The sequence below is a fragment of the Phyllostomus discolor genome, chromosome 5 (assembly GCF_004126475.2).
Source record: "Phyllostomus discolor isolate MPI-MPIP mPhyDis1 chromosome 5, mPhyDis1.pri.v3, whole genome shotgun sequence".
Taxonomy (NCBI): Eukaryota; Metazoa; Chordata; class Mammalia; order Chiroptera; family Phyllostomidae; genus Phyllostomus; species Phyllostomus discolor.
This window is the reverse complement of record NC_040907.2, coordinates 79,634,025-79,658,581: the sequence shown is the minus strand read 5'-3', so window position 1 is coordinate 79,658,581 and position 24,557 is coordinate 79,634,025. Positions and strand designations below refer to the sequence as shown.

General features: G+C 40.2%; 1 protein-coding gene across 9 annotated transcripts in view; it reads right to left on the bottom strand.

The window, feature by feature from the left end:
• The window catches only part of ATXN1 (ataxin 1), a 384,633-nt gene that overhangs the window by 298,442 nt on the left and 61,634 nt on the right, over positions 1 to 24,557 (bottom strand). The gene's annotated exons all lie outside the window — the stretch shown is intronic.

Here is a 24,557-nt window from a genome sequence, read left to right as displayed (position 1 = left end):
AAGCAGACTTTCCGAGTTCTACAGACCCCTCCCGGGAGTAAGAGCACAAAAGTGAGTTTCCTCCTTGCTTGGCTGATCCGGGTCTAGCCGGCCCGAGCTCTCCAGTGACCTTTGGGTTCAACCCAACAAGGGCTGTTTACGCAGGCTGCCCATGGCCATGACACAAACCATGAAGGGACAGTAGGACAGGATTAGCTGTGAAGAAAACATTTGTTTGTTTGGATTCTACCAACTAAGAATCTATGTTTTAGACTTCCTTAGCAAACTCTTTCTTCCAACCTGGGCTTTAATAATCTAGTAAGGGTTTAAATGAAGATAAGGAACTTTTTAAGTATGCTAACACAGATTCAAAAAAACCTATTTCATGAAATCAGTTAATGAAATAACTATGTAATTACAAACCACTAACTACTTAAAAACTAAAGAGAACTACTAAACAACACTGGTTAACTTTGGTGTTAATGTACATATGCAATAATACTAATGAGAGTTAATATTTGAGTACTAAATGCTCAAATTACATTATCTCCTTAAGCCTTAGAACCAACCATCCCAGATGGTGGACACTTTCATTAAACTATTTTTAATAAATGAAGAAATGGAGGTGGATGAAACTAGATAATGTACTCAAGTGACACTCATTACCTACAGTCCCACATCTCACTGAAGTGTTCTGTACATTTCTGCCTTCAACTTGAATGCTACAACTTGACGAGCAGCTTTTTAATGAATATTGTAAGGTGTGTGACCCACAGACTGCAGGATACAGGAGAAGCCAGCTCATTCTACTGGCATCATAATTACTCTCCGAAAAATTATGCTACATACTTCGTGTAAACCAGTAGAGCCTAATGTCAAGTGATAATAACAACAATCCTATACTTCTTCAAACTCATGAGGCATTTTAGTCTCCTAGAAAACTCCCTTTCTCTCAGGCAAACAAAATAAACTGCAGGCCGTGCACTGGCCGGAGACATGGCGAGGAGCAAACCTGCTTTATTTACCATGCCAAACATTGGTGCCGAAGTTGAGAAAGGAGAGCCACTGTGACGGCTCACACCTAATTACTGCAACAAACTCTTAGGTTAAACGTTGGATTCCCACGTGTAAGCTCCATCCCTGGATTTGCAGAACCATGCAGACTGTGGCCTTCCTCTGACACTTAACAGCCTGATCTTAACCTTCTTTGCATATATCATTCTTGGTGGAAATTTTAACAACCACAAAGGTGGGGAAAAGGGTGTGTCACATATTGACTTCTTAGTCATATTTCCTGATGTTGCCATTTTAGTATATTTAAAATATTTACTTATGGCAACACTTAAGTAATTATAGTTTATGAAGCACTGTTCTCTTTTTCTATCTTGGTAGACCCCTCAGTGTGCTGCGCCACAAAAGAAAGTTCTCTGAATCACTGTCATAACTTAGGGAAAGGCTGGTGTTCTTGGTTGGTGAACACCAAACTTCTCCCATTGCTCTTAAAATCTGAAGTGAGCCATCTTAGGCTGGCAACATTTTAAAAGCTGCCTCTCCTATCATACATTGGGACAACTCTAGACTAGCACTTCCCTTTCGCCTCCATCCACTTTCACATCGGTGTGGCCCTCACGCACCTGTTCTCACTTCCAAGTACCTGACACCCCAGACCACCCACATGAAGCTTAGGGTGCCACAAGCTAAGACCTCAACCAAGAAAGTATAAGCTAAAGGATCATGGAAAGCAGTGGAGCAATGCTAACTGATAAGAGACTCTGGGGTCCCATTGCTTTAATGGATGCACTAAGCCTGCTCCTGGTACCTTGGCATCACTGAGCTGCCCAAACTGGAAACACCAGAACCAATACCTTTGCATTCCCCCTTACTCCACAAGTCAGCTGGTCCCCAATCCCATCCTGTCTAATTACTGGTTGTTCTACTTCAATCCTTCCCTTTCCACCCTCCAGCATCACTGCCTCTACTCTCACCCACCACTCCTGCCTTCCCACCTAGATGCCCGACTGTTCTCACGCCGGTCATCAACTCTCCAGACGGCCACCAAAGCTGCCTCCAGAAATCACAGATCCCGTGACTCCACCCCCTGAACCGAAACCATGGACACTGCAGGACACTCTTCCAACTGTCAGTGAAGAGGAAGGGGGATGGGGAAAACACTGGTAAATTACACTTAGTGATCCCACTATCCTTCCCCTTTTGTTGTCAACGGGCAAGAAGAGAGCTGGAGAAAATAGATGTGGAGAATTATGAAAAGGACCAGGAACAAACATTTCATTCACTGATTTCCTTCTGAGTTTACTTGGCTCATCTGTATTTTGGTCAGTTTTCTAAAAAACTCAATATGACTTTAAATCATTAAAAATAATCCTAGAAGCATGTCTTCTTATGCACTGCCAAGTTGCATTGATGCATTTCATTACTGCTTGAAAGGCCACATATTAAAAACACTACTAGAAGTCAAGCTAAAGAAAATAAAATGATTTGGGATATTTTTTTAAAGCAGTTACTAAAACAGAAACAAATGTTATTTTTAATCTCTGGCTCACTGTAAACTGACAAGATATGAATATGAATATGAATTTTACCAAGTAATGTATAATAACTGCTTCTGCTCACCACAGCCACACACCAACCACTCGATGTTGTATTTCACTCGGACATCCCATGTGGAACATGCCGTCTAGATTACAAACCATCGTCATTCAAGCAGGTTTACTCTTGTTAGTTTTTGATATGACATCAAAAACAGCTTAAACTTAGTTTTATAAAAGCCATTGCAAAGTTTTACATTCCTAAACCAGTGAGGAACAATATCTGAAACACTGTAAGCAGATAATCTAATTGCCTACATATTAGTCTGGTCACCACCACACTTATTGAATATGTGCTTTGGGAATAACTTCCTCCAGCTGTTTGTCTGGAGTAAAAAGTGCCTGATACGGACCCTCCTATCCTTGGGAGGGTCCACGGGCAGGAGGGTCCGTGTGCCCCCAGGAAGGGAGCGCACACAAATGCCCCAACTCGCAGTGAAGTGAGGGAGCTGGAGAAGAGCTGTGGAGCGCCGAGGCAGGGCGTCACAGCAGGTGCCACAGAGAAGGGGTGGGCAGGAATTCTTACTCTTGAGTTTCTATTCCTAGAGTGGAAGTCCCAGGAAAAGACCAACTTAGTCAGTTTGTTTCTAGAGTTACTATGTATCGAGCAAATATGAGGTGTTAAGAAATTCATCAATGTTACCTCTGAGATTCCAAACAAACCTATAATGATAGTCTGGTTAGAGCTGATTTCAAAAGGACTCAGAGAATCAGTGAAGTTTCCAACAGTCATTAGCTTCTGCTGAACATCAGTCAGCCAAAGTCGTCTCTGCATCAACACGACAATTACCTAATCACACGGAGGAGATGACAATCTCAACAGGAACAATCACGGCTCAAAATCATTACGTATTTTGAGTGAGTATGGCTTAATATAACAAGGATTAAGATATGCCAAAAATAAATTGCTTTCCCTCAAATTTAATTGGAATGACAAGACTGTCAAAAATGTAATATACTTATTTATTCTGTCCTCTAATATCAGTATTATGCAATGGTTTCATTTTACACTAAATTATTAAAATATGTCTTTATTTTAAAATAGTTATTTGTTTTATTTCTCAAAGTCTGATCCATGAACATTATTATGTTGAATGCATCAGAGGAAAGTGCTCATTAAAAATGAAACTCCTGGGCCCTGCCACACTTAGGGCCCAGGAATCTGAATTTTCAACAAGTGTTCACCATACCCCCCAAGTGAATAGTAAGTAGTTGCACATTCAAATTTTTGAATCCCTTTTCTGGAGTTTCCTCCCCCTTGTTTTTTCTTTTATTAGAATGTGTCTTTGCCAATTTTAACAATTACTTTCAACATCCTTCAAATGTTTTCAGTGTCACACTGTATTAACTAAAAGAAAAACTGCTTCTAAAACACTGAAATTGAACCACTGAAAACAGGAATATTTCAAACCATTTTTACTACCCTTCTTTTTTATTTCAGCACAGTGCAAGTGAGTGAAAAGCAGTAGTGGTAAGTGTGCGGGCTTCTATGGCAGGCAGAATAATCCTCCACCCCCAAAATGTCCACACCCTAATACCCATAACCTGGAAAAGAGGATTTCACAGGTGTCATTCAGTCAAAAGCCTTGAGATGGGTAGACTGTGCAGGTGAGGCCATTGTAACCAAAGAGTGGAGGACAGAGGCACGAGAACAGTGTCAAAGGGAGATGTGATCATGGGGGGAAGGTACAGGGAGGCGCAATGCCGCTGGCTATGAGGGTGGAGGAAGAGGGCCGCAAGCCAAGGAGTGCGCTGGTGGCCTCTAGGAGCTGCCTAGTGGCCCCTAGGCAGTGGTATGGATTTCCCCCTGGTGTCCCCATAAGAAATGCAACTCTGCTGACACCTTGATTTCAGTATGGTGAGGCTTATGTTGGATTTCTGACCTACAGAATTGAAAGAGAATAAATTTGAGTTGTTTTAAGCCACCAGGTTTATGGTAATTTGTTACAGCAGCAATAAGAAACTAATGCAGGTTCTACAAAGAAAAAACTCAGTTCACCTTTAACACAAAGGCCACGGTCCACATCTTTTCAGTTTTCCCAGGCACATGCAGACAGGATCCCAAATATTTGTTTCAATGCAAATGGGACATGGCCCGAATGGTTAATTTTCAAACAAGGCTCTCCTTATTCTGCTCTTCCCACTCAGACCAGCAGCTTACCTTCTCACCTGCCACCAACACAGCGGATTATCGCTTTGGAAACTACAGGGTTTCTCAACTCCACCACTACTGACATGTACTTCTTCTGTTGTGGGGAATGTTCTGCACATTGTAGGACGCTTGGCGCCTACCTGGTCTATACCTACTATATGCCAGTAGCACTCACTCCCTCTCCAGCTGTGACAAGGAGCGATGCCTCCAGACACTGCCAAATATCCTCTGCAGGGGGGCAAAATGCCTGGGCTGAGACCCACCCATCTGAGGCATTCGTCAGTTTCCCTAGCAATCAACATGCTGCTCTCTCCCTAAGTTCCTCCCCTAGAGGAAGAAGCCTCAGACTGTGAAGCCTCAGTATGTGTATACACGAGTATTCTCTTACATTGCATCTGGTCTTACTCAAACTAGGTGCCCATGAACTTAGTATGTTTGGCATTTTAAAACAGCTCTAAGTCAAAACTCAACCACAGTTTTTTTTTAATGGCCCTGCTACATGGATCCCCAGCCACAGGCAACGGAAACATGGCCTTTCCACAACGACCCACAACCTAACCCTGCCAAAGAGCTCACAATCCATTCTGCTGCTGAACATGCCAGAGCTTGCGATTTGGCTGTTACCAAGATCTTTCTAAAGCTGTCTGCAACTTATTACCTAGACATCATTACTAAAAATCCTTTCAATCAGGTTTAACACAGTGTTGACCAAATTTGCAGATGATCAACTGAAAGCCTGACTCTGATAACAGAACATGTTTTAGATCAGATTGGGGGGACACAGCCACTGTCCTGGAATAAGAAATCAGTCTACTAGAGAAACAGATCATTCCCTCGCCAAGTTGTCACTAAGAAAATGGCTTAAAGATATTAAAGAATCCTCCCTGGCTGGCGTAGCTCAGTGGATTGAGCGCGGGCTGGGAACCAAAGTGTCCCAGGTTCGATTCCCAGCCAGGGTACATTCCTGGGTTGCAGGCCATGGCCCCCAGCAACCGCACATTGATGTCTCTGTCTCTGTCTCTCTCTCTCTCTCTCCACCGCCCCCCCGCCTTCCCTCCCTAAAAATAAATAAATAAAATCTTTAAAAAAAAGATATTAAAGAATCCTGTTTTATGGAGTTCTTAAGTCTGTTCAAACTCTGCAATTCAATCTCAGAACAACAGAGTAAATGGCAACATAGCTCCTGCTTTTACTAAAATCTTAAAATTATAGCTTCCAAGATTGGATGTTAAATTCATAAAATCACAATTTGTCTAATCAAAAGCTATAGTGAAACTGAGCCCTATGCAGTCTCTAGACGGAGGCAGTTGTCCAAGTCACAGACAGGGTGGTTTTACAGGACATCCTTCTGGGCATGTTAGCATACACATCCCTGGTAACTACAAGTAACTCATGACTTTTTAACAGACTTATTGAACCGCAACCCTTATAAAGCAATCCTCCATCGACTACTGCCACATTAATTAATAGTAAGACTTCAAAATTTTGCATTTTCTCTCAGAGGCCTTTCTCCAAGTGCACAATACTCTAGTAAAGTCTGAAACTTATATCACAGAACTCTGAAGATCTAAGGGCCCAGGTTCATCACACTCATTAGGGTTTCTACTCTCTTTCCTTCTTTCAGGTATTTTACAATTATACCCAGGGGGAGGGAGTCCTTATATGATGATACTGGCCTTATGGTAGTCAGCTCTGGTGGCCACATATACATATTTTTTCTTTTACCTTTTGGGAAGGTGTTACATATTTTTGACCTGTTTTGAAGAACTGAAATTCATGCATTCCTGACAAGTGATACATGTAAGGAGGAAAGACAAGGCATAGGGTATTCATGGGGAGGGGGAGATAAACCTTATAATGCTATTTAAAATTGGGGTGCAGGGCACTGCCAGGGAAGATGACAGGGGGGAAAAGAAACTTGGACATCATTATACATTGACCACACTCTGTGAAAATGCCAAGTTTGAAAGTAGTGCATCATGTATGAAAACATCAAGACAGGTGACAGCATGGAGCCTGGATCACCAACCAGCCATCCACCCTCGTCGGGCTAGTCCTTTACAGCAGTAAAGCAATAAGGGTAGGTGAGTGTGCAATGTGATGAAAATATGTACAAGCTAAGATTTCTGAAGGATTATTTCCTAACTTACACTCACCCTTTCTATATGGCTAGCTGAGAAGAGCCAGGGAGTGCTCTTAAATGGATTGAGTTACAAGTTTTAAGTCCCTGCCACATTTAATATTCTATAACTGTAACTTTTTAGTTTGAAAGTTACTCAGGTATACAACACACATATAAAAATAATGTGTAAAGCAGCTCCTCATTTTCAAACCTACAATTACTAGCATATGAAACCAGCTCTTGTTTGGTCTTAGCACTGGATTTATATATCCTTTTAGCTATTAGGAAAATTGAAACATCTTATTCATTCAGCATGTGCTGGGTGCCCACTTTGTGCTAGGCACAAATGAAGACACAGATGAATAAAACATGGCCCTGGCCCTCTCCATCTCATTGTGGGATAACAGACAGACACTGGCAAAGAGTGTGCCTTGTCTATGCAAGAGGAAAGACGTACAATGGCAGAATGGATCCTTTTTCTACTAAAAATATATAAAGTTGGGTTTCCTACCCTGATTGCCAACTCACAAATTACATTTTCTGTTGTGGATTGCTTGTGGTGACCAGAGAATTTCAGGATGATTCTTTTAGGTTGGAAATATCTCCATAACAGATTTCACTCAAAAATTGGCCTCTACTCTGGAACATTCAGCTGACAGAGAAAAGTTTTACACCAGCATCGATAATTGATTTGCCTCTATTCCATCACAAGATCTGGAATAGCTGTTCATTTTCTCCTGTGTTCACTGTGTACTCTGCAATATTGTGAACATTTCAGATCAGAGCTCTTTACCTCATTTCACTAGTTTATTTTATTTTCACTTACTAGCTAACAATGTTTTCTTTTAAGATCAATGAATAATGTCTGAGTGGCCACAGTAAGGACAGCACCATGGAAAATGTAAAAAGGAACAAGAGTTCACCCTTGTCCTTAGAGAAGCTTTCCAACCTCAGTCCAGGAGACAGACCTGTAAACAAACAATGCGGTGTGAATCTAGGGGAGTGCAGGTGAGTGCTGGGAGAGGACAGAGCCATGAACTCAGGCAGGCAGAGGGCTCCAAGCTGGAGCACAGGTATTAATTATGTGTGTGCTGGGGGAGGGGAGCCTTCTATATTTAAATTCCCCTCCCCAGAATGAGTGCTCTTTGAAAATCCCTCTTAGATAAGGGGACAGGAAGGCACATAAAGCCTAGCCATGTTATTTTTAAAAGTCAAATATGCTACCAGGTTTGATTTGTAATACTTGGATGAAATTATTTTTCGGCTCTGGGCTTCTTTTCTCTCCAAACTCTCATCATTAGTTATGCATTAGTTTCTAGTAGCTTTTCCACACACAGCTAGAGACAAAAAAAAAAAAAAAAGAAAGAAAAGAAAAGAGAAAAAAAACCCTGTAGAGAAGGATTTTTTCCTCCAAATTCTGTTTATTTTACCCATTTTATTTGTATCCTGCTGCGTTCACACCAGTGAAGGTTGACATGTTCACGCAGAAGTTTGCTGAAGGTTACTACTCTTCAGGTAAATTCAACAGGAACATTTGTTCTTTCAAGTGGCTGATTCCCTTTAAGCATCTGTATGTTCACTTACATTTCTTTCACCAGATGACTAATTGTGAGTGTAAGCAAAAGGCAATTCATGAAATGCAGATATAACTGTTTACAATGTTCTTTTACTAGTCTTAATTCATTCTGTTTTCATCAATCTGTAGACCCTACTGTCTGTATTTCCAGTATACTTTAAAATTATAAAATTTGAAAGAATTAAATAGCTGTCTGAAAGAGGTGTGTGATAAACTTACATGATTTTTTTTTCCGTTCAAATTTTTCTGTGTCTCCTGGCCTAAGATGACCTGCTGCTTAGACCAAAATGTTGTCTTTCTTTCTGTTTCCAAATCCAGGCAATAACTTAGGGTCTATCTTTCATTTGGCACTTAATTTTAACAATGGCAAAATTTAAAAATCTTACTTTATTGGACTGAATTATTTTAATTTAGCTAGTCAGAAATGGTAGGAAGTTGGAAGAGTTGATGTCAATGGCAAAAATGCAGTTTAAATTATTCTTCTTAACAGAGATACAAATGAAATATGTACAATGACAATGCTTAAATTACTTTTACAATTTTCATTGACACTCTTCTTCATAAGCCAGCTTCCTGGGTATCTAGTTTAATTTCTTTTGATTTGGCACAGTGTACATGTTTATATCACATAAGTTTTAAACAACTACTGCGAATCTTCAGTTATTTAGGTAAATCTTATTTTCAAAAGCTTACTAACAACACAACATATTCTATCAATCATTATCATTTTCACGCTATCTCATATTAGAAGGTAACTCCTAAACCAAAATGTTAACTTTCTTATCTAAAGATGGTTTAATATGCTTTTGCTGCACAGAGAACCTGGCTGTCTTTTGGCTGGTGTACTTTTCCAGATAAAAACTGGAAATCGAAGACAGAAAGTTGAATAGGGGCACAGGCTGGGGAATTCAGATGGACCTTTATAAAACAGCTTCATTATTTATTTTTTCTAAGAAATCTAAATATTCAGCATGTTAGTGATTTTCTGACTTGAATATAAGTAAATACCACTATTTTAATTTCTCACACATACACACAGATCTGTGGAAGTTAATCTACCAAAAGGAAGGGAGGGAAGGAGGAAAGGAAGAAAAGTTGAACGGTATGGAAGCAGGGAGAGAGGCAGGGAGGTCCAGGAAGGAGGGAGGTAGGCAGGAAAAAACAGTAGAGTCTTGGGAGCTTCAATTAAATGTTAAGCAAAAGTGATACACAATCCAAATTAACTTGGGAACTCCCTTAACTTTCCATAAGACACTCCAAACCTGATTTTGTGTATACAACTCTGCACAGCAATTTTCATGTACATTGAGTTAGACAATAGGAAGAACTCACTGTAGGTCCACACACAAATGTCTGAACATTCAAACCATTCATTCCTCTCTTACGATGAGTATTGTCTCCCTGGAATTCAGGGAAGGGGATTAGATGAAGTGTCAGTACATTCCAGCAGGTTTTACTTCATTCTGTTGTAATATTAAGTTTCTTTAACTTTAATGTATATTGATAAATTTATTGTTGTACTTAGAGGAATTGTGGCTCACTCACATCTTGAGTTCCTAGTGCAGTGGAATTAGAGTCACTTTAAAAATAACTGCTTTAAAAATCTGGTTAGTATTTTTTAAAAATGATGCTCTGGCTGGTGTGACTCAGTGGACTGAGTGCCAGCCTGCAAATGAAAGAATCACCAGTTTGATTCCCAGCCAGGGCACATGCCTGGGTTGTGGACCAGGTCCCCAGGTGGGGGCACACAAGAGGCAATCACACACTGATGTTTCTCTCCCTCTCATTCTCCCTCCCTTCCCCTCTCTCTATAAATAAATAAATAAATAAAAATTAAAACACATAACCAAATAAGTGTCATAAAATTTTTAAAGCCCAATATGCCCCTTTTTTTCTTGGGTTTCAGTGTATGGGGGTATTTTGCCCATGATCTCCCACATCCAATACAGACAATAAAACCCTGACAAAATGTGTAAATTTTCAGTAAGTATGGGAAGATACTACCTTGTTTCCCTGCTCTGTACCTGGCTTTTGCGGGAACAATAGCCCTATAACTGGTCTACATGGAGGGTCAAGGTATAGAGCTACAGGCAGCCTTGGAACAAGGTCATGATCTGAACTTCTACTACTTTAAGGAACCCCAGAAAGGTCCCTCAGCCCCAAAACATCTCCTGCCACTCCATTTCCATCTGGTGTGTTCCCTAGTCCACAATATCCTGGGTTCAAAATAAATCCTCGCTCATTGTACTTCCCAGCTTCTTCTTCTAAAACATACATTCCTCTGGAAGCACTAACAAATTAAGATATAAATATCACAATATGAAGTACGTTCATCAGATCCTTCAAGAAAAGAGGGGCCCAGGGCAGTTCCAACATGAGGTAGGGGTGGGGTGTCACCCAAGAGAAGAAGTGAGGGACAACGGGGTCCCAGAAGGCACGGGAAACTGGTTACTGCCCTACGCCCCAACAGCTTAAAATGTAAAGTGGAGCAAATGACACTGATGGGTGGTATTCACTGTTTCCCATGAGGAACCCGTCACCATGTAATCCTTAAAATGCTGGAAATCGGGGCAAGCCAGAACTCTTTTTTTCTTCCCCTTTGTGAACGAACCAGCTTGTGCCCAAGGAAATAATCCATTTCATTATTTCAGAAAACACAGTATTCCATCATTAATTATTTCTTCAGGAATGGTTTGAAGTATTACATCAATGAAAGGCTAGTTTCTAGAGATTCAATGATGTCACCAAAAATTTAAAAACTAAATTAGTGGTCAAGCTAGCAGACAAAATGCTGTGTGAGCAAAAAACTGAATGGGGGAAAAGATGTAGAATTTAAGGGCTACCTAATGAATTTTGATGGCGAGGAGACATGACAAGGATGATGATTCTCATCACTCCTCCTCAACTGCAAGTGCACCTGGGTGGGGGCGGGGGTGGGGGGGGAGGATATTTTGTCCCTGTTGAAAGTCCCTAACTCTCTCTGAGCACCTCAGCTGGACACTGTGGAAGGAAAGGGGCCCGTGAGGATGAAAGAACAAGAATCTGTGTCACTCCACAACGCACGGAGGTAGTAAGCCCTGCAGTCGTGCCTGCAGTATCGACTGTAATTCTATCCTAAGTAACCAAGGCTAGGGTGACGCCACAGGGGACACATGAGACAGGCTGCCTCTCCAGTTAGAGGAGAGGGGAAAAGTTGTAACACGTGTAACATCCACATTAAAGAACACCAAGTTAGAGCCAATTAGGATGACCATTTGGCACTCCAGGCTCATGCATACGAAAACAGATCCACCATCAATGAGAAATAATGCAGGGGGTTTGTGGGAACGCTCTAATGTCAGTGTATCAAAGACACTGCTGCACACCTCCGTCTTTTTAATTCCCATTAGCTCACCCCTGTCTGGATGAAAAGCGCTCAGTGAATCAATTGCTTCTGTTGAACTGTTTATATATTTTTCAAGTCCTGATTAGGCCATTAGTCACTGAGCATATTGCACAGTAAACTAGAGCAAGTGCGATTATGCAACTTCCCAGGAACATACAGAGAGCATTTACAGTGAGACCACAGTGCTAGCAGAATGTGCAATGGAGATTATTTGTCAGCATTTTTATGAACCATGCACTTAAATGCCAAATGAAATATATGCATGACAGATAACAGAAGTTGGGGGTGAAGAAAAAGATAAAGAAATTAGCAATGTCTACTCATCAGACTATGGTAGAGCCCTGAAAATGAAGTCTACCCTGTGCAATAAAGAACTCCCTCAAAACAGTTTTTAATGTCATCTTCCCCCCTTTATAGTAATGTTCATAAGAGACCTGATATAATGCAGCAGTCAGAGGTCAAGCACAAGAACGAGTCTTGAACTCATCCTCAGTGAGTGGCCTGTGTCCACAACTGTATCTGAACATAGTGGACGTTGGGTCCGACGTGAAGAACTACCCTTCCCCTTTCTGCTACTTGTTCTCATTTTTTCATTTGTGAGGCCAGCAAAAAATTTATGTAATTATATATTTGAGGATTTCCCATTCAAAGTAAGAGAACTTTTATAGAAGAAAAAGAAAGGCACATGTGACAGTGATGTTTTCTTTCATTTATCAGGATGCTGAACCACTTTCCACACATTGCCTGGGATGAACTAATGACAAATGAGTAAAGTTTTGTTTTGTTTTTCAAGAAAATTTGCAAGCAATCAGCTACTTGAAACCTGCTGGCAGAGAAATGGGAAATGATGGACCATGAGAAATGGGTCAAAGCATCAACATTCACTGTTCAAGTAAGAACATAAGCAAGAACCTTCCTAAGAGTCTTTTATAGTATTTTCCATGTCAAGACTGTTACTCTCTTGTCTGTTAATCCTCACTTTCCTACTTCCATTCATACACTTTATATGTATTTATTTGTTGAGTTATATATTTCAGCTGAACTTGGAATGACAGTTATTTCTAAGAGGCTGCCAACACGGATCAGGAGGAACCTCAGAAACCTGGCTCCCAGTGACTCTGGCATAAGCAGCCTTGCCAGCCAAAACCAACCAGAAAGCTGATGAGATCCAGGTTTCCAAAACACTAGAGAAAATGCATCCTTTACTTTCTTCCATATGGCCTTTCAAAAAAAAGGGGGGGGGGGTGTATTTACCAAAGAGAACTCCATTTATAATGCAACCAACCACTTCCTGTGTGTTGAGAGTGCAAATCCATATGTCAGTCTAGCGTTAAGCCAGATGCAGCTTTCTTCACCTTGGACTGGGACAAGGTGTGGGAGAGACAACGGTGCCCAATAGGCCAGCACATCAGAGGCATCCAAAACAGCTGCTTTCTCAATTAACAGCCCTACGTTGCTCCATTGACAACCTTCCAAAACTAATTGTGGCCGTTAGGATAAAGAGGGTAGTTTCTCAGCTTCAGAGCCTTTAAGGTTATTTCAACTTGCCACCTCTATTAGCTATCCCACAAGAACTTTTGACATAGGCCCTCCTTAACATTCATAAGGCAGAGTTGTTGAGAAGAAAAATTTCTCACTCCTCATTAGAGAGCTTAAGACCCGAGTCCTTTGTCTTCTGTATTTTAGAGATTATATTCAGGGGGGTTGGGGACTACCTAAGAGTGCTTATGACAGATAGACTCCCGGATTTAGGCTTGGGACAAACGAACCTTTCACATGAGTCCTTAAAAACAGACAGCGTTCTGTTTGGATTTTTGAACTCCATTCTAGTACAAACACGCTTGGCATCTAGTGCCAGAGTTTTCTTCTGGGCAAACTGTTCTGCCACCACTATGGACCTTACCACTTCAGGATCCCCGTGACTCTCCTTCCTTCCCTGGGTCCCTGGCCCTTTCCCCTGAGGTGTTATCTGTGCCCAAGCTGCAAGAGTGAAGGCTGTGCATCTGGGTGCCAAGGAGCTGTAGGCACCTCTGTCAGGGACGTGGTCCATGCCACACTCCTCCTGGCCCCTTCTTGGTGTGGCAGGGTGACAGAAAATGGACACTTCCGTCATCATCTGTCTGTTACTCAAACACAGACCGCAGGGATAACAAACCCAGCCCATGGTTGATAGCTGAAGGCACAGGGACATCTAGAAGCCACCCTCAAACCCAGGAATTTTTTTTCACTCTTACCTCCTAGTTTCCTCACTGGGGAGATGATAGAGAGAAACCACCTTTCTCAGCTCTCCCCTCTATTCCCTGGGGAAGATTTTAGATTTCCCTCACATAGGCAAGTAGCAGCCCTCAGAGGTGATCAAATCCATAATACACCCCTTCCCATACTAAAGTTTTCCTTATTAGAGGCTCAGTTCCTTATTGGATTGCCGCCTAATGACCAAGGACTACTTTTTATAGGAATTAAATGTAAGAGTTAGAAGTGATCTTAAAGATTATTTGATTTAGTGGTGCCATGAACTGAAATCATAGCTATCATTATATAGAGATCCCTGGGCCTCAAACGGCCCACCACGAAAGCCCGTGGCTCATTCAGGAGAGGCTGGTGGGAGACCTACAACTCTCCAGGGCTTTGAGAAGCCACATTTGAAAACCACTGATGTAATCCAACTTCCTCATTTTCCCAAGGCCCAGAGGAGTTAGGTTATTTGGCAAAGGCCACACAACAGTTAATGACAGGCCTAAAACTTCACAGTTCCTGGTGTTCCAGGCCAGTGGCATTGCTTACCTATCCCTCCTAAGTACTTAATATTCAGTAAAAGCTTAATCACTTAGTCTCTGCTAATAGAGATATTCTTAATGAATATACAATTCAATTTTTAATTTACTATATAACATAATTTTTAGAGCCACATGTGAGTTAAGTGTCACCTTTCTTACATTAGGACTATTTTCTGAAAGAATGAGGGATTCCTCACGAATTTACTTTCATATTCTAAAAGTGGTAGAGACTTCATGGGATACAAATCAGAAGCACATGGGATAAAATTTTCTTTAGAAAATCAAGAAAGTGGTCAATAAACTAACATATTTGTTAACTTCTATAAACAACACACACACACACACACACACACACACACACACCCCTTCAACTTCTGGCTCCAGGGACTATTTACAATGCGGGGAAAAAGTGTCAGTACTTCCACTGCTATGTCAGGTGAATGCAGAGTGCGGGGTAAATTTTGTTCACTACAGTACTCCATTTTGATTACTAGTGCCATTTATATGTTAGCTTACAATATAGACTGATGGCAAAATAACAAAACTGCATTTTGCTAAACGATTCTAAAACGAAGGCTTCTGCCGAATGACAGTGGCACCTCCGCCCCACCAGCCCCCACCCCCACTGTTCAGAATGAGTGGGGCCTGGAGCACTGGGTTTTCCCTTCTCTGGTGAGGAACAACTGAATGAGTAACAAGTGCGGGCACCACAGGTAGTTCCCCCGCCCACAGACCCGGAGGCATCTTGCACATTTTGAAAGGAATGCACAATATTGCTCTGCTACACCCACACCACACACAAAACCACCACTTTTAAAGTCAACTTCTTATATAAAACTCAGCAGCACACCCTGCTAGAAGCTGAAAAAGAGAATACTGCTTTTTGTTAATGGTGAAGCGTACCAGGGAGTTATACGTCGCTAAATCAGTCTAATTTATATAGCTAACATAAAATGTTTACAGGTGATAAAAAAGTACAAATTCACATCGAAACCAATCAGGAAACAGAGCAACAGTCATTGCTCAATCTTTCAACTGTTAAAAGCTGAAACATTCTCCACGTGTTATCAAGCCCTTAAATAAAAATGTAATTTCACGAAGTAAAAATGTTTTCTTTTCCAATAAATTCTTTTAAGAGCAGAAAGCATTGACTTTAGCTGTACCAGTGTATTTATTGGCTATCTCTGTTCCATATACAAATTTCTTAAAATGAAATATTTCCAAGGACAAAATTATAAATAATAGATGATTAATATAATTTCATAAAAATTTTAAATATTGCTAATAATTTAAAGAATATCATAATAGAGGATTTCTTTAACTAAAGTTTTATATTGACTTTCAGCTTCTTGATACTATGCCATACAGGGTGTGGTGGCACGGGCAATAACACTCAGTAACAACTCATTACACAGTGTATATATAATTGTCCTAAAATACATAATAGAGTCTAAACTTTGAAGACCATAACAGATTCTGAAATATATAATGTATCCTTCTGAACTTCCCACCATATACTCTTCTCAGGCAGTATGTCCAGAGGCATGAAAAACAGGCCATTTCAAATCAGGTAACACACCATGAATTAGTGAATTATCTTAATAGTTCTTATCCTAATTAAAATCAATAAGAAAGGCATTCATCCAATATTCTAACACACAGCCAAAGTTTCTGGCTGTGTAGTTCATCATATCACAGGGGTCCACCTCAAAGCCATGGGACACAGAAGTTTATGAGGATTACATTGAAAAGAAATGCTACATAAGAAGAATGTTACTGAGGATAGGGACACCCCTAAAATAAAGATCCCTGGCCACGAGAGCCATCCAGTAGTAGACTGCAGGCTAGAAACAGGAAAGATTAATAGCACACAGGGGTGGGCAGAAGTAGGTTTTCAGTTGTGAGAACACGAAATAGAGTTTCTTCTTTTTTAAAGATGTTATTTATTTATTTTTAGAGAGAGAGAGAGGGAGAGAAACATCAATGTGTGGTTGCTTCTCTCACGCCCCCCATCCAGGGACCTGGCCCGCAACCCACGTGTGTGCCCTGATCGGGAACCAAACAGGCAACATTTCGCTTTGCAGGATGGGATGCCCAAACTATGGAGCCACACTAGTTAGTCAGAGTTTATTCTTGTATTATTTATAAACTGCCATATTATTTACATACGAACAACTGTAAACCCACTTTGCCCATTCTCGTATTCACATGAGGAGCCAATTTTTCCATCAATAAGAAGCTGGAAATCTTATGAGCATTTTAAGGCAAGATTTTTTTAACCCCTACAAATACTTACATATAACCTCTCCAGACCTTTTTTAATAAACACAGGTTATTTAAAGAGGTAAATGAATTCAATAAAACAAGCAGCAAATATTTACTGAAAACCTTCTATGTGGCCAGGATTATGTTTCTAAGTTCCATGAACTTCCAGAATAGTTTAAAAAATTATTTAATTTTATGAAGTATTTCAATAAATAATATAGTCTTCCAAAGTGTTCATGGATCTGTAATTCCATCTAGTTTCTATGATGACACTATAAACCTTGGATGGAATTACAATCTTAAAGTGAACAATCAGGGTGTGCTACTCCACGTGCTTGGGGAATCCATGATGAATTCAGCTTCTAAAATAATAACCACCAAGCCACTGGCATGTAATTACAACCAGGAAGCCACGCTGTCTGCTGGCTATGCTAGCACATGAGAAATGTTCAACTGAAAGTACTACTACTCACCTCCCTGTAGCAAAATCCATTTAATGCAGCTAAAAAAACCCTCTTCCACAGATGTGTTATATATTTGAGATGACCAGACTGTCTGGATGCTACCAATGAAACCTTAGGATCTTCTAAAATCATCTCCAGACACCTAAAAACATAAGCTCCAAAAAGTACAAAATATTAAGAAACGGGGGGAAATCATACACAAGAGCCCAACAAAATTACTGGCATTTCTTCTAATTCTTGGGGACCATCTGACATTAATTAAGATAAACAAAGCAAAGTGCCTTGTGTCTGTAAGAGGTGGGGGAAAGATTTATCTAGACAGATTAAACTGGGTTGTAGAAAAATGAACTTAGAAACAAACCCAGAATTTCCCCGGGGAAAACAAAAGACAATGACACTATGAATCAGCATTTTTTCCCAAGCAGCCTAGAATAGAAGAAGAAACACTCACAGAGACACGGTAACAAGCACCATGAGGAATGAAGACAAGCTACATACACATTTAATCGACATGCTTATATTTAGGACACACATGGTTTCCTTGATCTTTTCATGCCTTTATCTTACCTAACTTATTTAGTACTTATAGAGGTCACCAAAGCTCTGTAAAATCAGCATTGCCATAGCAACCAGGAGGCTAAAAGAAAAATCCTCTGCCAGAAATCCTCACCAAAGAAAACATAAAGCACAAAGAAAATGTACTCTCATACTACCACTTTTAACATCATCAAGCTCCTAATAGCAAAGGCATGTGACATTGCCATGAAAACCCAGTTCATCGAAGGACCTCTTATGGATTATGTGTCACCGGATTCCTGCATCACTGAGAGTTCAGAATTTACTAATAACATTAGCTCCTCAGTTTATTTCCAAGCTTTGGGGATTTATGTACACTGAATCACAACGGTTAAAGTACAGGTGATAGACTGTAGGCAAAACCAATATTGATGAGTTTCTATAAATGAGACATATCATCCAGCAGCTTTACTTAAAAAGCCTTCTTGTAAAAAAAAAAGGAATAATGCAATGTCTATCTCTTGGGAATCCATCACTTCCTATTACTTGAGAAAACATAGGTGGTACAAGTTAATAAAGAAATAATTCTTGAAATAGCTGTGAAGTCACAGAAAGAGTAAATGGAGAGAGGGTTCTAAGCTCTAGTCCAAAGGCAAGGTGGTACCAGAATCCGCACTGACTGAGCAGCAGAAGGTTTCCCTGGCTGCGGACCTCTATCTCCATCACAGGCAAACTCCTAGCTTTGGCCACCTCCACAGAGCACCACCGAAATTCAGAAATGGTTAAATAAACACCTGCTTAACACTGAAGGCTGAATAATTTTTGACAAGTTGTAACATCCTGTTGACAGAATATAGCCAGCTTGACTCAACATAATACAGTAAACCAAAAATATAAGGGTAATAGGGAAAAGAGGAAATGCTTTGTATATCGGGTTCCACAAAATATTCTTGGTGACATCCAATCAGCTTTCTTTCTGCTCAGTAACAAATGGGGCTACTGAAAAAGCAATGCCATTCTAAAACTACCAATGAACTACTTCATAAGACCAAATTTAGTATCTTGAGATTCCCACAAATGATATCCCTGACAACGACCAAAAAGCTGGGTAGACAAGTCTCTAATTTTTTAGGTGTTTTAGTGAAAGAAAACATGGAAATAGATATACTTGATGATGATGATGAGAGAGAGAGAGAGAGAGAGAGAGAGAGACAGAGACAGAGACAGAGACAGAGACAGAGACAGAGAGAGGAGTTTAAACACACTACCTTTCCTACATTCAGCAAGAATTTCCTGTATGGCAAACGGTAGTACAACTCAAGACAATACTTACTCCTTGGGACAGAGCTTGTGAATCAGGCAGCAGTATGGGACTGCAATGCTTAACTCTGCTTAAGTCACAGGAAAACAAGTTTAGGGCCTATGGCTGTTCTATTTCAAGTGGAAAAGAATGAGGAAGAAGACAATGTGTTAGAAATTTAAAATTCTTTTTGACAAACTCCTCATCTGTTTCCTCATTTGGAGCTTTTATCTACTATAGGGGAGCAAGATGAAACAAACAAATAAAAATGAGACTATCCAGCATTCCCAGGGGAACATGGAGGGATCCAGGTGTTTAAAAGTATTGTTTGTGCTCTGACTGGATAACCTCAAGGAGAAAGAGGATAGTTTTTATGAGCTTGATCATGATCTTCGTACTCAGCTCTATCAGAAACTTGACCTTCTCCAGTCTTTATAGCCTAGTCCTGTTATGTCTCCACTGGAAAACTAGATACACGAAGGACATTTATTTATTCACATCACCAAAGAACTCCAAAGTTCTCTTGGATGTTTTACAGCTCTCCAGCAGTTCCTCATTCTTCACAGGTAATTAACCTCTTGATGGGCTTGGAGCAACAGCAGCGTTAGAAGCCACAGCCCATCGATGGTAAGTTATAAACCAGGGGAGAGGATAATTGGAAAATGGATTTCCAGGCTCACTGAAAAATGTATTTGCATGTACTGGGAAAAAGTATACTGAATTTTTCAGGAACATGGGAATCACAGAACTGCAGCACTGGTAGGGGCCTTAGAAAGATCATTCTATTTCAACTTCTGACACTAATAGTAAGAAAATGGAGATACAAAGAGGGCGGGTATCTTGCCCAGACATATTCAACTCAACACAAATTCTGTTAACACCGCCCAAGGACCTGACTACGCCACATGGCAGGCTCTTCTCCATCCAGTCCCCTCTGCAAACCATGCTGCCAGAGCTAGTCCAAACCACCCGCAGCTCCCACTACTAGCTCATGCGACTCCATTCTAGGAAAGGACTGGGGAATAATGACCGAGCCTCGCAAACTGAGAATGAGGATGAGACAAACGGGAAAAGGGGAGATAAGAGGGAGACAAAAAGAAGAGTCAAAGACAATCTATTTTAGCTCTTGCAAACACCACTTGTGTCTTTTATTATATCCAAGCATGTGATGAAATGATGTGATTCTGCTTCATGAATTCTGTAGCGATGAGAATGATTTTTGGTTGGAATTTCACTGCAGGTGTCACAGAAATAGTCCTTCGCAACCAGGTCCCCAAATGTTATTTGCTCCTTTCATCACTGTCATGATTAGGTAGAGTGGCAAAGCTCCCTAAGGGCAGGAACCATGAACGTCGTGTTCACTATTAAACTCCATAAACCGAGTCACTGCAATGTGCAAAGTGAGTCCTCCCTAAAACTTACTGGAAGAATCAATATAAACGCCTGTGAGGAATGAAGACAAAATATACACAGTTTGAAAATGCATACGCAGCATTATCATTTTCTGTAAGGGAAAATGAAAAATGCCTATTTAAAATTTAAGATAATGTTAAAAACATGGGGGGGTTGTATTGATAAAAAGGTAAAGTATGTTAAAAAAGTAAAGCGCCTAATTAAGTAGTTACCATCACTCACAATCCATTAAGTAGGTACCATTAGTTAAGCCAATAATTTTCCTGTGTTACAAAGAGTTTACAGTCTGCAGCACAATGTCAAGAACACATACTAGTCAGTGAGAGGATACACTGAACAAAAAAATTAAAAACAGGCAAATGTAGTTGGAATTGAGTATAAATGCAAGCTCTAGGCACTGTGTATTCAGATAGAATAAAACTGGTTCCTGTATTTTCTGATGATCTGTCATTTAGATAATTGACCTGTTTAAAGCCACTGAAATAAACATTTTTCTCCCTTCTTTTAAATTTGAATCTCTATCTTAGAAGCTATATTATAGTCACGAATTATATGACAAATAATTTGGGCAATGATTAGGTTCTCAGACAACTTGCTAGCTCTCTATTGAAATAAACTTACAAATCAAGTATTGGTAGGTAGAATAATACTAAAAAATGTAATTTAAAGTTTGCCTATTTTAAAGACTCAAGAAGCACAGATCCAATTAATACACAGGTACTTGCACAATAGGAAGTAAACACGAATGGCTTATTCTCTAAAAGCTGGTAATACAATTTTGGCCATTTTAAATGCATAATAATAACAACAGCAACAACCACTTTAGAAATAAAGACTATTAAGTAAGTACTGTGTTTGGTGCTTCACCTGCATCCCAATTCATTGTTACAAGGACATTAGATGCTCCATAGTTTTGTTTTAGAGATGAGGAAACTGGGCTTAGAGGCTAATTAAGGCATCCAAGATCTCAAATGGGCAGATCTGGGTTCAAAACCTCAATCAGAATGATCCCAGACTTGGCAAACAGGCAGAGATCCGTATCAATAGCAAAATAGCTACAGACACATCTCTTGATTTGCTTAACATTGGTGTACCATACAATGAGCAGTCACATGGCATGACGGTGAAAGCCTGGGCTTTGTAGCCCATGCTCCTGGGTTCAAATTTCAGCTCTGCCACTCACTAGCTGCATTCTGTGCCTCCGTGTCCAGATCTCTAAACATGGGAATCATACCAGTACCAAAAGAACCAATACCTACTGATTCATAGGACTGTTGTGAGGATTGAATGAGTTAGAAGGCACAATAGGCACTCAAAAACATTACCATGTATAAATGCTTAGTATCCTTTGGAATACCAAAAAGAACATTAAATTTGAAGCAGCCTTGGCCTCTTACACAGTACATCACCTGATCCAAGTCACTTAAACTTTCTGAGCTACATTTATCTCATCTGCAAAAATGGGATTCTGACTGCTATGGTTCCTTTCCCAGGACTGTCACAAGAAAGAAGTAATGGACCACAAGGTATGTTGACAACACTCTGGAAACTAAAAAGTGCTGAACACTACCATGTCGGTGTGAATTATCATCATCAACTTTCAGCCTCTCAAAAGTAAAGGGGTCATCTTTATTACATTCTCTCCTGCCTGAGAATGTAACATTAAGCTTCAGTTCCAAAGTGTTGTCACCAGACTCCCTATAATGATAGAACAAATCTCCAGGCATCCAGGGCTCAATCAAACAGAACTCTGTTAACTACCTCCTCCTGCACACCCACCGTGAGGAAGTAATTGATGTTCATCATGACCCCACAGCTCTCCAAGACTCTGAAGTACCTTCAGGGAAAGATTAAATTATGTTCAGCCTAGTTTATTATGAAGTGTATTTAATTATACTCAAATTCTTTGAAAATTGGTGACCTAGGAAAAGCACAGAGAGTAAGTCACAGGTTCTCTGGTAACTGGAAACCTCTCCTCACCATCCACCCCCATCACCCTTCATCAGAGCTTCCTGTAAAACACAGCCCGCCCTGGGGTAGAGAGAACAAGGAATCCAGCACGCTCATTATAAAAGTCAAAACAACTTGGCCCTGCAAAATCTTCAACGACCATTTATGTGCACAAATCTTAAAGTCAAAATCTTGAAACAATGAAAAATTTAAATTATGTAAGATTCCTACGTTTCAAATATGATTTTGGCTTTGCTAATAATGAATGTAAACATGTGAACAAGGAATAACATAAACATACTATTAAATACCTTATTATTATCAGTACTTAGAAATATAAAAACAGATGAGTAATAGTGAATAGTATGCTCCTTAACATAATATTTTGTTTATTAGTTTTGTCCCTGGTTTCAAAGAAATTACTATGTTTTTGGACCATAAGACGCATCTGGGCTTTAGAGGAAAATAGGAAAAAAAATTTTTGAAGCAAAAAATGTGGTATAATATTTAATAACATAAATCAATAATGTTTCACCAATGTAAATGTACACAGAATTCAATAGCAGCATTAACAACCATTATTCCTCCCAAATTTGAAGGGCGGGGAAGCACGTCTTATAGTCCGAAAAATATGTTATGCGTATGCTAATGAGGAATATAATTTAAAAAGTTATACTGTTAGGTTTGTAAAAGTATGACTATTTGCCTATCTTAAAATTATTTCAATGCTAATATATTATCTTTCCCAATGAAAAACTGGGACACCAATGTGAGTCTCAAGTACCACAGTTCAGTGGTAGGAGAAAAAGGAGTGGCGGTCTATTACACCCTGGAGAATTCCTGAGAAGGGGGTCCTCCCACCTCTGTTTGAACATCTCCAGTGACAGAGGTTTCGTTACCTTGTCAGTCAGCCTGTTCTATTTTTAGGCACTTCTGACGTGAGACCATTCTTCCTCAAGTGGAATCCAATTCTCTTTACCTTTAACTTCCCTCCTGTTCTTGGTTCTTAGCTGGGCCCTCTGGAACGATTCCTGTCAGTGACTTCACATCCTATTAGGCCCTCTACTAGTCTCACTCATTTTATCAATTACATAACAACCTGTTTTCTACTCACATTTTTCGCTTTTTTCCTATAAACCACCATGGCCATTTTTCATGACCACATACCACCAGTTGAAGGGGCTCTGGGGCATCATGGTTCTAAGGAGCCTATGACTGGTCCAGTCCTAGGGACATCACGGGAGAGATTTTGTGGACTCTCTTGGGACCCAGCTATAACACACACTACTTCTCTGAAAAATATATTCTGAGTTCCAAAGGTTGGAATTAGAATCTTTCTGAAAAGACTCCATTTATAAATCACTGCTTCTACTTGTGGGGAAAATATGTTCACATTAAAAAAAAAACCCACAAGGTATAATTTATCACTCTGTCTTCTTACCTATCTTATGAGCCAAGTATTTTGGAGCGTGCATAAAAATCCCACAGCTCCTCCTCCCTCCGCCAAAAGAAGCTGCCTGGAAGCAGAAGTGGCAGAGTAGCAAACCATACTACTCAGATGACCATCTCTCCTCTGCCTCCTGAGATTTCACAGGTGTCTCCATCTAGGTATCCCACCACACAGGCCAGGCATGTGGGACAACTGTAGAGCCCCGGGTTCAGCCTGGGCCTGAGATTCCTTCGGAAGCTCCTAGTCCACATCTAAGAGGTATGACAGTAAACAACAAAGTCAGAGAAAATATTTTATTAATTAGTTTCATCTTGAATCGTGAATGGTTTAAGCAGAGAAGTGACTAATTTTATTATTTTATCCAATGCTCATTTAGACTGTTAAATTTTTTAAATGCCATGCTTACTGACAGCCCTTACTGTATTGTTAATGTCCTGTCTAATTTTATTCCATCCTCCCCAAATCTCTCAGCCTCCACCACCCAGAATGGCTCAGGGTTGCCTTGGGCCTCAACTGCCTAGGTGCGGGGAACAAGAGGTTAGAATGAAGATACACAATTCTGCCAGTAATTGTGTAAGTTTTGTTAGCTAGTTTCCCTTACA